General features: G+C 42.3%; 2 long non-coding RNA genes across 2 annotated transcripts; both read right to left on the bottom strand.

The window, feature by feature from the left end:
• Positions 1–1,747: 1,747 nt before the first annotated feature.
• Positions 1,748–8,381, bottom strand: LOC144134813 (uncharacterized). Its single transcript, XR_013315263.1, has 3 exons — positions 8,341–8,381; positions 5,533–5,688; positions 1,748–1,808 (listed from the first exon to the last, which is right to left on the bottom strand). It is a non-coding gene; the product is annotated as an uncharacterized LOC144134813 (long non-coding RNA).
• Positions 8,382–8,650: 269 nt separating this feature from the next.
• LOC144134812 (uncharacterized) lies at positions 8,651–13,096 on the bottom strand. Its single transcript, XR_013315262.1, has 3 exons — positions 12,787–13,096; positions 12,309–12,379; positions 8,651–8,757 (listed from the first exon to the last, which is right to left on the bottom strand). It is a non-coding gene; the product is annotated as an uncharacterized LOC144134812 (long non-coding RNA).
• Between the last annotated feature and the right edge of the window lie 1,652 nt (positions 13,097–14,748).

Genomic DNA, 14,748 nt, shown 5'->3' with positions numbered 1-14,748 from the left:
ACGCTTGCCGAATTTATCGTCCATCCAATTTGTTATAGGCAAGACAAGACGAAACGAAAGTCCCGCACTCAGTTTATATCCAGTTCCCGGGCATGCCCGTTGCTGCAGATTATGACGCTTTTTATTATGACACAAACTTGGAATACGGCCCCAGGAAGCACACTTCCCCAAAACCGCATGTTTTCACTCATAGCTTCCATTATCTCAGCATGTGCAAGAAAATGTACTAATATCTGATGTCAGTGAAAATGCAGTCACACGTACCGGAAGCAGCTCACTAAGGCATTCCAATATCTCTGCAGTGTGCCTCACAAGGAACGGATGCTCAAGTTTTAAAAAGGGCTCTTGGCAGAAATTTAACCAAAGGCCGTTGCCATGTGAACCTTTTCAAAATGATGACCCAGAAAGACGAAGTGTCCTCATGTGTCTGATGCAAAAGAAGGATGAAGGCATGAGTCTTTCTGCTTTTTGAACAGCTGTGATAAGTTTTTTACTGGTACTGCTTGGTGCAGCTTGAGCCTCCTTCTTGACATTTTGTGAAATAATTATATATCTGCGGAAGATCTCGCTAGCAAACATTTTGGCACTAATGGAGAAGCAAAAAGACCCATGTCCTAGGCCTTTTTTTGTGACACTAAAGGAAGGCTTGCCTTTTAGAGTCATTGATTACGAAGAGGTCCATGTGGCAACAAACTTTGAGAGAATTCCTTCAAGGGCTCTTTGTTCTCATGAGGTGCCCTGTAGATATATCACACCTCAGTGAGCTGTTACCAGCCATGTGAGTTCACTGTCACTTGACATCAAGGGTATGTACTTTTCCTCGCCACATGCAGCAATGATGTATATGTCAAGAGAAAGCATAAAAGATTTCTAAGTGCAATTCCAGATTGCTTGCGGAGGAAAGCACAAGAGTGGCCATGCTCAGCTGTTACCTTTGCTTCTTGCTCGAGTTCTACAGTGAGTACTACGTAATGACAGGTGTCTGCATCAACTCATATTTAACACCCGTCCTGTGCGACCTCCATCTTGCACTACATGACAGGCAACTTTATAACACCCTTAATGCAAAGAGTGTCATCAGGGTCGGTGTGTTCTGTCAGTTTCCTGGTCCTGTGGTTTGTGCTGAGTTTTCTACTCTTAAATTATTTACTGCCTTCATTCTCCACTCCATGAAGCCTGAATGTGCTACACTGGGCTGCTCCACGCGTCGTGGAGCAGCCCAGTGGCCATTTTTGTTTCATATGTCGGAGGCAATCAGCTCGAAAGCTATGCTTACTATATTCAGCAGACAAGGGTACATGTGACACATCATTAATAACTAATTCTCACAGTGGTATCTGGTGCAAGAATATCTAAATACTACTCAATTTTTGCTTAAGTTTTCAGATACACTCTTAGATTAAAAACATAATTTGGCTAGACCGCGGCGGCTGCGTTTTTATGGAGGAAAAACGCTAAGGCGCCCGTGTGCTGTGCGATGTCTGTGCACGTCAAAGATCCCCAGGTGGTCGAAATTATTCCGGAGCCCTCCACTACGGCACCTATTCTTCCTTTCTTCTTTCACTCCCTCCTATATCCCTTCCCTTACGGCGCGGTTCAGGTGTCCAAAGATATATGAGACAGATACTGCACCATTTCATTTCCCCAAAAAAACTAATTATTATATTACATTAGCAGAAGCACAGCACCAAGGTACTCACCAGTTGCCTGAAGCACTGTACGCAAGTTCTCGTGCCATCATGAATACAGCACACTGTCCACGTCTTCACAATGCCATGTCACTCCAGCACTTCGGTAGCAAAATTTTCCTTTAAAAAAAAGTAGTTTTGTTTATGTTAGACTGGTCATATTTAATTTTACTATATACTATGTACTTCTCATTGTACTGCCCCAGACTAAAAAATACCAATGATCACACATTGAATTATGTCATACGTGATCACCAAATTATGTGATCACCATTATGTTCTTAGAAATTCTGATTGAAATAAATCTGACAAAATATTATTTCAGAAAATGTGGCACAAGGAAGAAGGGCGCTAGCTAGATAACCTGGACGAATGTTTTCAGTTGCATGCAGCCACCGGCACCATTGCACACAAAATGTACAATAAAGTGGGTTTTACCTTTCCGAATATAATTTAATGCTGCAAACATTTAAGTAAAAAAATTTCAACCTTCCATTCCGCATAAAGGAAAGAAAATTCCTCTCGTTTTTTTCACAAGCCTCTGCAAGTACACAATTCAGTGAATCTACTCTACAAGTACTTGAATCTATCAGCACGATACAGGGACGAGAAAAGAAACGAAACAGGCACTGACTCGCAACTGAAGTTTATTGAAGTGAACAGAGTATACAGAAAAGCCACACGCCACAAACTACACAATTACACATAAGCTACATCACAACATAAGTAAAAGATTGCCCTTAACATTCCTCTCATCTAGACAGTCCAACCCGCTGCATGTTAACGCTATGGGCAGCACACTCACACATTCGTCACCGAGTCATAAAATGTGTCTAGCCTCGATAATTTTCTGGTTAATCTGCTGTGAACGTAGTGCCAAAATACGTGTTGCCGAAAGGAATGGCTAGCAGCCTTCACATCCCTTGTAATATGCAGATAAGTTACAACCCCTACCAATATCCAAATACTTCTCATGCTCCTGTAGTCTTACATTGATACACATTCCAGTTTCACCAACATAAACCCAACCACATGATAATGGTATGCAATGCATGCAATGGTTGCAAGGCACATATATGTTGCCACGTTTCCCTCGACACATGTGCTTTTCCCTAACGAAATTCACAAAATTATTAACAATTTTACAGATTGTAGACAACTTATTAGAGGCCGAACACACCATTTTTACGTCATACCTTCTGGCCACAGTTTTCAAATTTTGCAACAATCTATGTATGTACAGTAACACAGTCAGTCTTTTGGCATCTCACTGGCTGGCCCCAGCCTGATCATGCCAGTCCCTGCGAAGGGGTTTCAGCTTTTAACATGCTAAAGGGAAGAATGGCACAGCATCAAGTAACGAGGAAAGCAGGACAGCACACCCACGCACAAGTGCGAACCCTGGAGCAGATACAAAATCCAAGAGCGCGTGCTTGACATTCAGCGTTGACAGTCAAGGAAACGAGGAAACACGGATTTGAACGCTAAAGATTGAACGAGCCCGATCCTTGGCTGCCAACGCTGAATGTCAAGTACACGCTCTTAGATTCTGCATCCGCTCCAAGGATGGCACTTGTGCGTGGGTGTGCTCTCCTGTTGTCCTCGTTACTTGATGCTGCGCCATTCTTATCTTTAGCATGTCAGACCAACTTGCCCAATCTTAATTGCTCAGCATTAACAATTTATCGCACGCTTCTGCAATAGCATGGTTGGGAAATCATGCTTTAATTAGCCTTAAAATCTTCTCTTGGAAACCAGTTGTCACGCTGTAAAAGCATGGCTTCACCAATACCGAGCCTAGACTTGACGACGCAATGCTATCTTTCACTAGCTTAGAATCGTTCGACCAACAGTCAAGTAGCTGCTTAACACTCCTGGGTGAATATCGCTAGCACACATGGCGTGTGCAGAACATCAAGGTAAGGTTCAGAAACCGCAGCTCTTTTTGTTGGGACATTTTCTCCAAGGTAAACTTAAGACAAAGGCCTTGCTCCTTAAACAAGTTCACAATATGTACAGGTCCCACACTATCACAACCTTTGTAAAAGACCAGAAAATCATAAACGTAGCGAAAGATTTCTCCCAGCCCATGCAATCATTCCTTCCACCCTGCTTAAGAGAATATTGCTTAGCACAGGGGCAACCTTCGAATCGATACATTTAGCAGACTTTTGAACATATGCCGCACTGCCATACTCCACAAACATGCTCATCACTTCAAATAAAAGGAGGCAAGTGCCAAAAAAGCGCTTATGTTACACACCCGTTCCTAAACACGAGCTCATCGTTGTGCTCCGATATTCACATTCATAAGCTTTTCACAAGATCTTCATACGGGATAGAATAAAGTAGTTCTACATCGACACTAATCACAAGACAATCCGCTGGATTGTCATTCTTAAGATACTCAACCACACTGCGAATTGAGTACAAGAAATGGGTCTTCAAGATGCGAAGTAGACAGATGCTTTTGCAAATAACCAGAGATAATTTTGCATGAATCCTTTTCTGAAATTTATCTGAAGAGCATGCTATTGAATAGCATTTATTTTAAGAGCATGTTTGTAGAGTAGCGCAGTGCGGCATGTGTTCTAAAGTCTCGAATATGTAGTGGTTCGAAGGTTGACCTTGTGCTAAGCAATATTTTCTTGAGTAGGGTGGATAGAATAATTTTCCAGAATGTGCATGGGCTGGGGGAAAAATCTTTTGCTATGTCGATGATTTTCTGGTCTTTTATAAAGGTTGTGATAGTTCGGGACCTGTACATCTTCTCAAGTTGTTTAAGGAGCAAGGCCTTTATCTCAGGTTTACCTTGGAGCAAATGTCCCAAGAAAAAGAGCTGTGGTTTCTGGACCTTACCTTGATGTTCAGCACACTTCATGTGTGCTGGCGAGTGTTAAGCTGCTACCTGGCTACATGTCGACCATTCCAAGCTAGTGAAAGATAGCACTGCACTTTCTAGCGCGGGCTCAGAATTGATGAAATTATGCTTTCACAGCAGGACGACTAGTTTCCAAGAGCAGATTTTAAGGTTAACGAACGCAGGATTTCAAAACCTTGTTACTGCAAGAGCATATGATAAATTGTTAAAGAAGCTGAGACAGTTTTGCGGTGACCGGCACAATCAGGCTGGGGCCAGCCAGCGAGATGCCAAAAGACCAGTTGTGTTACCGTATGCACATAAATTGTCGCACAATTTGAAAAATGTGGCCAGAAGGTATGATGTAAAAGTGGCTTTCTCGGCCCCTAATACGTTGTCTAAAGTATGTAAAATTTTAAGAATAATTCTGTGAATGTGGCTCGAGAAAAGTACACGTGTAGAGTGAAATGTATATGTACCTTGTAAAATGAATTTGGTATCAAATATTATTATCTTGTAGTCTGGTTTACGTAGGTGCAACTGGAAGGTGTATGAATGTAAGACTACAGGAACACAAGAGGGTAGGGGCTTGGCTAGGTGGTTGGGGTAGCTCTGCTGTACACTGCACGGGATGTGAAGTCTGCTACCCTTTCCTTTTGGCAACACGCATTTTGGCAGTAAATTGAGAGATTAAATGGGAGATTATCGAGGCTAGACACATCTTATGACTCAGTGAAGAATGTGTGTTTTGTCTATCGTGTTAACACACAATGAGTTGGACTACCTCGATCAGGAAAATGTTCAGGGCGATTTTTGACTCATGTTGTCCTGTATGCTTATCTGTAACTGCATGGTTTATGGTATTGCTTGGCTTTTTATATATTCCCTGTTCACGCCAATAAACTTTAGTCGCGAGTCAGCACCTGTCTTGTCTCCTTTCTCATCCCTGTCTTTCGCGCTGGTGGATTCACCGCAATGGCTCACCTCTGCAGAAATCCAAGGCATGACATTTTCCTCTTCACACTCGTGGTTCAGCGCATAATACGGCAAAGGCTTTTCAATTCCAAGGAAAGTTCATGGCTCCATTGAACACTGCCTCCTGCTTACAAGACACAGAGCAGCAATCATTGTAGATTCTACCTGTGACACAAAGAGCAAAGTTTTAGTTTGAGTGGACTAAACTTGGAAAGCAGCACAATATATCTATAGCCAAATAACTGAACTGAAAGAAATAGAGGGTAGTGTAATAGTGAACACACTGATATATTGCAAGTGAGATATATGCATAATATATTGCAATATCCAACACTGCTACCATTGCCTTAGCCAACTACTTCATAAATACCAATAAATGCAGAATCACAAAAATACTGATAACGTACTATTAGTGTTAATACTAGCAGTGCAGGTTCCATGAACAAAAAAGGGCCCCGTGCTGACTGTCGTTCCCACAGCAGCCTTGTGACCAATGGCCGGTGTAAAGAAAAGAGGAGGAATGACTGAAAAGAGAAAGAGCCAGGGGGAAGGAAAATAGGTATAGAAGGGCTTAGGATATTATAGGCAAATAAGGTTGTTCAGACAGTGAGCACAAAATAAACATTACCACACAAGTAAAGACATACAAGACCAAACATATATATCATTGTGCAGAGTGGCAAACTTGATGCCATTTAGCCCAAAATATGTTTTCAATAAAGATATTATAATTATTAATAGAACAACTTGCCGAGTGAAACCATAACAGGGATGAACAAGGAAGTTGTTAATATTCTGGCAGAAATTAAGAGAAGAAAATGGATCTGGCAAGGGCATACAATGCAGAAAATGAATCACCAATGGTATCTTAGGGCAACAGAATGAATTTGATGGATTTTAATGGCACAAGGGCATCTGTGGCCAAAGAGTGCCTTAGAACAAGTTAATTTCGTCTACTCAAGGTGAAATCAGAGACCCATTTCCCAAGCATTTCATTCCAGATAAGCTGAGCACTACGCCAGGAAACAGCTTGTGCATTGCAACAAAATGAATTTCACCCTAAGGAAAATATAGCAGGACATAGCTGATTATATGCTCACTAGATAAGATTAGGTGATTTCTGATAGTGTGGTATGTAGATGGTGCAAGACACAGATAATTAAACTGGAAAAGGCCATTGTCCTGAGGTGAATGTAAACTAAGCAATGAGGATAATGAAATTCACTACACTAGAGCTGTTAAGAATCAGCTCAAGTTCCATGCTTCAAGATGATGCAAGTTTGCTTAGTGAAACAAAATAAGTTCACTCAAGAATTGGTATCTTGGTGGTATCAGGCTGCAGGTGCAGATGAATTAATCCTGCCTCAGAGAAGAGCTACATAGAGCACAAAACATTTTAGGCCAGTCCTACACTGACAGCTGTTAATAACTATTTTAAAACTGTTTTTCATTGCACAAACAATAATACCGAGTTTGTGTTGGTCATGTGATTATGTTACTGAGGCTCTCCTAAAAATTCTAGCCAGAGCTAAAATACAAGCTGTCTCAACTAAGTTTTTATATCAACAATGAGAACATCAACACATGCAGATTATTCAAGTAGAAGTTTTATTCTTCATGACGTGCCCTACAAATTTTAAATTATACTGAAAGGTAATAGAGTGGAGTGCTTGTGCCCAAAATACTAAACCTCAACAACAAAGAGAACACAAGATAAAGGCAACAACTTATTGCCCAAAATTTAAATGTTTGACAGAACAAATATGAAAAGAAAACCTCTCCACAACTGGAACAAAACAACGTGATACCGAGCACGCATTTGAATTGTTTCATCCAAATCCCCAGTCTGGTGCTCCAGCTCTCTTCAGCCAGCATGTCATGAAATGCACCATAGTTCTGGTAGCTCTAAAGAATATACAGCTGATCCGGTATTTTGATATGTGAACAGTAACCCTCAATGACCACCAGGCTGAATACTTTTAAGAGGCTGTTCTAGTAACAAGACTGCAGTAATTATGCTGGCGTAATAATGCAAACCGTTAATCTGAGAGTTCGCTACCACGCAACTCTGTAGTAACTCCTAAAGTGATGCAATCGAATGAAAGAAAGGACTGCCTATTATATAAACAAAAGTCAAGAGGCTGCAATGCAAGGCCACTACAGAAGTGCTGCAATACAGCAATAGCGATACAATGTACACTTTAAGCAACACAATGAAACATGATCTTTTATCCTTAATTATCAGAATTTAAATATTCATTTTCCTTGCTCTCTTGCAAAATTAAGTTTAGATCGTGAAAGCGCTCAAAAAGACAAGGATACAGAAAGATTTCCAGACAGTGCACTTACTTCCAGTGTCTTTTTGAGCACATCCACTATCTACACATGGTAACCCAACTAGTCTAAACGCTGTCGTTATTCCAAAATTAAGCCTTTCACAAAGTGGGAGCCCCTTTTCCCATACAAGGTGCACCATAACTAATCCAACACTTTTTTCATGATGTTTTCTCTGAGAATAAACACTTTGAAGATTTTGCAATAGTACTTGTCTTTTCGATTCTACGAATGTATCATGCAAGTGTTCAATGAAATGACCATCTGCCTGTCTTGATCATTGCTCAAAATCAGGGTATAATGCACCATGAAGGGCAGGCTCTGCTTGATTTTTATGTTTTCCTAACGAAGCATGTACGTGCAACCCTTCTGCTGGCTTGTATGCAGCAGGTTTGTCTAGCTAGGCGAACTGTGGTTTTGCTATAAAGATGAAATGGTACTTTGGAAGTGAATGGTTTTCTAAAATGCATTTAACATACATACCGGGGCTTTAACAGCACCTGGTGTAAGCAACATCAGTGGGGGGACCGCAGGAGTGGCCTAATGGTCCAAGAATCTGCCTCGCAAGCAGGAGGTGCGGAGTTCGATCCCTAGTGCCACCGGGTAACCAGCGGTGATATAATGGGTTGTTTCAATGGCCAGTGTAAAACTTGAAATAACCATGCTGCAATATATACAAAAAATGATTTGTGTGCTCTCTCTTACATGAAATAGTTAATCATATCATAGTGTTGGTAGTGTACAAAATGCATGTGTGGAACATATACATGCACTGTTTTTGTTCACATCTTACCTGCTATGTGCTGTTATGGCATGTTATGTGCTGGGAAAGCAACAGGTAGTGAGCAATGTTGTGCTGCAGCCTTTCTTCTGGTGGAATTTGAATCATGTGAGGTGCAGCTGAAAGAAATTGTTTCATACATAAGTATATTTTATGTAACACAACAAAAAGTGCACAGCCCCATCATGAGTTGTGGTTTAAACTAACAGCGAGCTTTTTACTACTCTAACATATGATGCAAGTCAGTGATGCTGGAGGCACAAAACTAAATACTGTGAGGTAACAAGAGCTAATATGGACAATCAAGCCTTTAAGAGATATTGTCGATATATATTTTCCTGAATGAACTAAAGTTATCCTTAGAAGCATTCAGAGGAAGATAATTTTGCTAAATGCCTTTTGCCAGAATAGGCCTTTTATGAACCAGTTGCAAATGAAAAGAATAACTTTAAGACCATGCTATGCATGCTCTAACGCCAAAGTAGTTGCATACAAGCAGTATACTATGCCCCTAGTTTTATGGTGGGCCTGTACTGCACAATTTTCATGCAAGGTAGTGGAAAGTATGTGCCATGAAACAGACCTCTGCTTGCTGAAACTGGCAAATAAGTACTGGGTTTTTAAGGCAGGAAAGAAGTTACATAGTTCCTTCTGCAGGTTTTGAACTTCGGGTTAGTTATTTGAAAAATATCAATCCCTGAACTGCAATGATTGAAGTTTTTAGCAAATAACATTTCCATTGTAACAGTGGAAACGCTCTTTTATTTGAGGAACGACTTTTCAAAAGCCTGCGTTTCATGGTGGCTGTCAAGTAGCCCTGATAAAGAGAAACCAGTCACGACACACAACCAAGCCCCCGTAGCACATTTTCAACTATACCCTCATGATGTAGCTTTCAAGTCAGTGTTAAGCAATACAAATACAAATCCCTCGATTTCCTTCATGATTTATCACTGGTGTATACATACAAAGATAACAGTACAAGATGTGGAGTGCATGGTACAGAGAGAGTAGGCAGATGGTTTCTTTACACTCAAAAAGTGAACAAGGGAAGGAAAAATCTCAGGGTGCTTGCCATTTCGACAAGACAACTTGTTTTCGTCTGGGGTCAACATATGCAGAGGAAACTTAGAATCAAGTACAGGGTTGTCCACTCTTATGCTAACACGCGAGCACATGGCTGTGCTCTTTGGGCCACTGTGTCTGACATTGCCACACATCGAAGTGTAACATGACACGAAGCTCCACATCCAGGTGCATCTCCTCTTGCGCCATTTTGCAGCGATGAGTGGCTGCGCCGCACACAGTGGACCTCTAAAGAGTGTGGCCAAGCGCTCACATGTTTGCACTAAATGTGGCCAGCTCTGTACATTCCGGAATTGGCATAATTATTTGAAAAGGCCTTGCACATGGTCAGAGGTTTCCCAACCCATAATTTCGACCTCCTTTCCTGCTTTCTTTAATTTATCGTTATACTTTAACCTTACGCCCTGCACCTCCTGACATCACTTCTCGGAACCTTGGCTGCCATACTCCTCCCCCTCCCCCTTCTTTTTGCCTTTTCTCCGAACCTGCCCTCATTTTCTCTTTTTCCTTCAAATTATTTTGCCCCCCCCCCTGGTATTTTATTCTGCCATGCTGCTTAATTCCTTTATCCTAGTTTTTCAGGAAGAGGCAGCCAGCCATACCAAGCCACCTGTTGCGGCTGGACATAAAGCCATTCAAGCCCACTATCCACACTCCATACCCCGAGATTCGTTTCTACTGAATTGGGCTTTTTTGTTTTCACAGTTTTGCAGGTCAACCGGTTAATCTTCTTTAGCACCTATCATGCCTGGTCAAGGTTCACGCTCCCCATCGTAACGCCCTTCCCATATCGTACCCTCGTCCCACACAACAGGCCTTTCGCCTCGAAGTGAAAACCTTATTTAAACCCCACCAATGATGAACACTTTGCCAGACAAAGACACGTACTCTTGTCGAAACGTCGGCAAGCACCCTGAGGCTTTTCCCTTCCTTATTCAGTTTGTGAGATACCAGGGACAGGTGTTCAAGCAGCCATACCACACTAATACCCCTGTCACACGGGCACCGCAAAGGCCTTTGAGAATCATATCCAAAGGCGTAAGGAGTGCAGCTATCCGGTACAAATGTTGCGCCTTTGTCGCTAAGGGCCTTGGAGGCGAAGGCGCTCAACCGAGACCTTCGGAGGCCGAAGACGCGGCATTCGAGAAGCTGTGATCGCAGTATCATCCAAAGTCAAAAAGTAAAAGCAATAAAAAAAAATAGATAAGCTAATAATGTTTGAAAACATTTTTTTCAAATACGAAAGGTGTGTCTGGCTTTGGTTTTTGTGCGGGTGTTTATGTTTTATGTTCAAATTTCAAGACAGTGAAAGTGTTGCGGCAACACCGAGCGCCCATAGTGGCCAAGGCAATACACGTACAAAACCTGCTCCTGCTGATGAGAGTAGCTGTTGCAGTACTTTTAAGAAAGCAATCAGAATAAAAAAATTGTCAAAGCTCAACGAATGAACAGAATACACCACTTTAATTTTAGAACACTCACTTCAGCCACCTCGAGTATAGTAGCGGGTGCTAAGCCTGAACGACTTTCACCTTTGGGCTGCACTGTGTAGCTGCATCGCTGCTCCTTTAAGCTTTCGCTCCTTTGGTGAAAAATGGTGCCTTTGCTGGAAAGGCCTTCGAGGAATGCCATGTGACAGGGGTATAAAGCACATTTTTTACTGACACGAAAGACTCAGTGCCTTTAGTTCTGACAACATTCTGAATCATGCTTTGGTGTCTTAGCATATCAAAATACTGGACATGACAAAATCAGCTGATTAGTGAGGGCTATTATTTGCTATAGGTAAAATTATAACATTCTCCTAAAATAATGAAAAGAAACCACCAGCAGCACTGACATCAATGTACAATTTGGCTGTAACATACTGACATGACAATATAGTTACACGTAAATTCCCTTTTCGCACTTCAAAACTGCATGCATTATTTCTAAAAAGTGCGAGAACAGAAGCTCATACATAGTGCCAAAGAAAAGAGTGCATAATAGTACCACTTATGAGGTGTTTATCGGCAACTGCAATGAGCAAGGCTATGTTAATGGCAATCCAGAGTTATGCGTCTTACGAGCGCATGCACTTGGGAGGTGATAGCAGCTGTGGACGCAGCTGTCCATCGCAGTTTTGAGTCTGTCGAGATAACACATGGGGTAAGGTATTCGCTGTTTTGCTGCCGAAGGCAAAACCGTCAGCGAGTGGAGTTGCCTTGCTATTCACTGTCGATATCTACTGCTCAAAGTAAAGGAAACTAGGGCATAAAACATACAGCATTTCATATTATGCTTTGGCCAAATGCAGTGAGAATGAAACAGACTAGAGACTTGTCTTATGACGTTTGCACTCTTTACCTTGCACCAGAGGAAAATAAATTTATGTACAGTTGACCTACTGCTTGCCACAGTCCTAGAAGAAATGAATCCAGGTCTCAGAAATTCTACCGAGAGAATACTGATGCTGCATGTGCATTTCTCTGAACTGTTCTGAAATATGCAGAAGTTACCAATTTTTTTACTACCTGATTACATACTGTAATCTTTGCAAGGAATATGAGGTTAACGGACTGGGAAAAAATGTCAGGAATGGTACCTTTGGTACTGGGCACTTGGACAAACAAATGACCCACTGGGCGTCCCCAGGAGCTCTGCTACCAGGCACCCCTAGCAACAGTAGTCAATTTTCCAGATCCAAAGGAGCCATGCGAATGATTCCCGAAAAGTCGAGTTTAAGGACAGCAGATGCATGAACACAAAACAGTTTTCCAACTTTCTTTCAGTGTCATAAATGGTTTCAAATCTCTAGACTATATCTGGTAGTACACAAATTATCATAACACCATCGCCCGCTCAGAATCGTCTCAAAACACATTCGACACGCAGTACCAATATGGACAGTTCGTGCTTAATCGAATCCAAAAATTTACGCTGATCGACCAATGTTACTCTAAATAGAGACAGAAAGCGCATGCACGTTGTACTGATCTTATCGTGAACATAACATGCGACGAGACGCAGGGTTACAATACAAACAAAAAACCGCTTTCAAAATTTGAGAACAAAAGGCTCACCTTCTCACAAGTTCGCCAAACCGGAGACGTTGCCGAGTGGCTGCCGCCAAAGTCACTCGCAATGCACAGAAACAATAAAAATGCAGTGCCGCTGACATTCCTTGAGCAATTCCAGTCGATTGAACTTCCACCTGTTCGCACCGACTACCTCTGCAAGCATGTCTAAAAGTTAGCGGCGCAGCAGCCACGCCATTTGCAATTTACGGAGATACACGGGAAATTCATAGCGCCATTCGCGTATTCGCGCTCAAGCTCAAGTCGCTGATGTCGCAAAGGCGCAGAACGGCAAAAACATATAAGATGTATTTAATTTTACGGTAGCTTATTTAGCTGACAACCTGAATCGTTTGATATATTGTTTTTTCTATTCGTTGCATGAACGTTATTACCACCAGGGGCAGCGCAGCTTGGCCATGGCTAGCCATGGCGAAGTCGAAGCGCTAGCCGAGCCCGCAGTCGGAAACATGTGCGCAGTTAGCGCAGTGTGGAGTTGAATGAACAGTCGCTTTGGAATGGGTTTTTGTTCTTCCGTGTTCGCTGCGTGCGTCCTGCGCGTTGTGTGTCTTTAGTATGTGTGTGTGTATGTGTGTGGCCCGAATGCTGCATTGGAGTGTACATACAACAGCTCGCTGTCCCGTGCGGCATCAGTGCGTAGTAAAACGATCATGCAGAATGTGCGTTACAATGCCAGTGGCCCTGCACGAAAGAGGGGACTTGAAGCCGACGGAAAAGCTGTCTCCCTCGTGGGACTGCAAGAATCTGGCGAGTAACAGTCGACGCGCGTTTCGGTGGATGATTCCGTTTACCACGCCAAAAAATTCAGCACTGGCCAACAGCAATGAACTGCTGCTGCATCATCACCTGTGTGATGTTTGTGACAAGCTTGTTGGATGTGAACGTGGCCATGAATGGTATTCGCCGAGCAGTGGCCCTCAGGGCGTGGCACCAGTGGATACCCGAAGACGATTACTGTTTGCCCGCGCCCTGGCGCCTCGCATTCAACCGAATGCGTTGGCGTTAATTATTTATATCGGAATTTCACACGTAGTTGGACTCGCCAATATTACAGCGTACAAACGTACCGTCGGAAGAGCACCCTTTTTCATTTTTTTTAGGGAGGGGGTGGGGGAATTACCGTCTGCTCAAATTTAATGTCACTAATATTTTGAGCTTATTTTCTAAACAGATGCCGTGGTGGCACTGTAAGCAATGCATTTACTAGGCAGAAGTTTATTTAATGTTGTGTTGGCACAAGGTTAATGATTGTCATTGTACTGTGGTGCATGTTCAAACAAAACACATAATTGTACACTCTCTTTGAAGAATGTTTAATGAGGTAATAAATTACTGAGCAGCGAGTATGCACTGTGGTAAATGCGATGAACGTTACTGAATTACTTCACACTTGTCATGTTCTGTTGTCGTTAGTGATTACGTATGCCTTGGTGTCTGCTGCTTTCCAGTGTAGGGGTCGAGAGGCATGTCGAGCTCCACTTAGCAGCTTTTTTTCCTTCCACTCTCTACTGGCCAACGTGGTAAAATAAACTCAACGTAATGCGTGATTGCTCAGACCTAGATTAGACTACCATTTCACTTATTTACTCTCAGGGCCAATTGGCATCGAAGAGAGGAGAGCGACTAACATAAATACATGTGTAGGCAGAATAATTAAAATGATTATACACAGCAGACTTGAAGGCATTGGATGCAGTGGTGGACATGACGAAGGCAGAGAAGATGTGACAGCTGGAAACGTAGAAAAGTGGAGATCTGCGTGAGTTTGTACGCGACTTAAGGTGAACGCTAGCAAAAAATTAAGAAGGCGCAGAAGACTGAGGCCAGAGTTAAAACTGTAGTTTAACAGAGGAAAGCACCTCCCAGCAAGCCAAAATGTGCACATGCAAGCAGCTATGTGAACACAGAACATAGAAAATGAAACTCCTTTTTGGACAGAAGGAAAGC

Source organism: Amblyomma americanum, chromosome 5 (assembly GCF_052857255.1).
Source record: "Amblyomma americanum isolate KBUSLIRL-KWMA chromosome 5, ASM5285725v1, whole genome shotgun sequence".
Taxonomy (NCBI): Eukaryota; Metazoa; Arthropoda; class Arachnida; order Ixodida; family Ixodidae; genus Amblyomma; species Amblyomma americanum.
The sequence above is the reverse complement of the archived record's forward strand: the minus strand, read 5'-3'. Positions and strand labels throughout refer to the sequence as shown.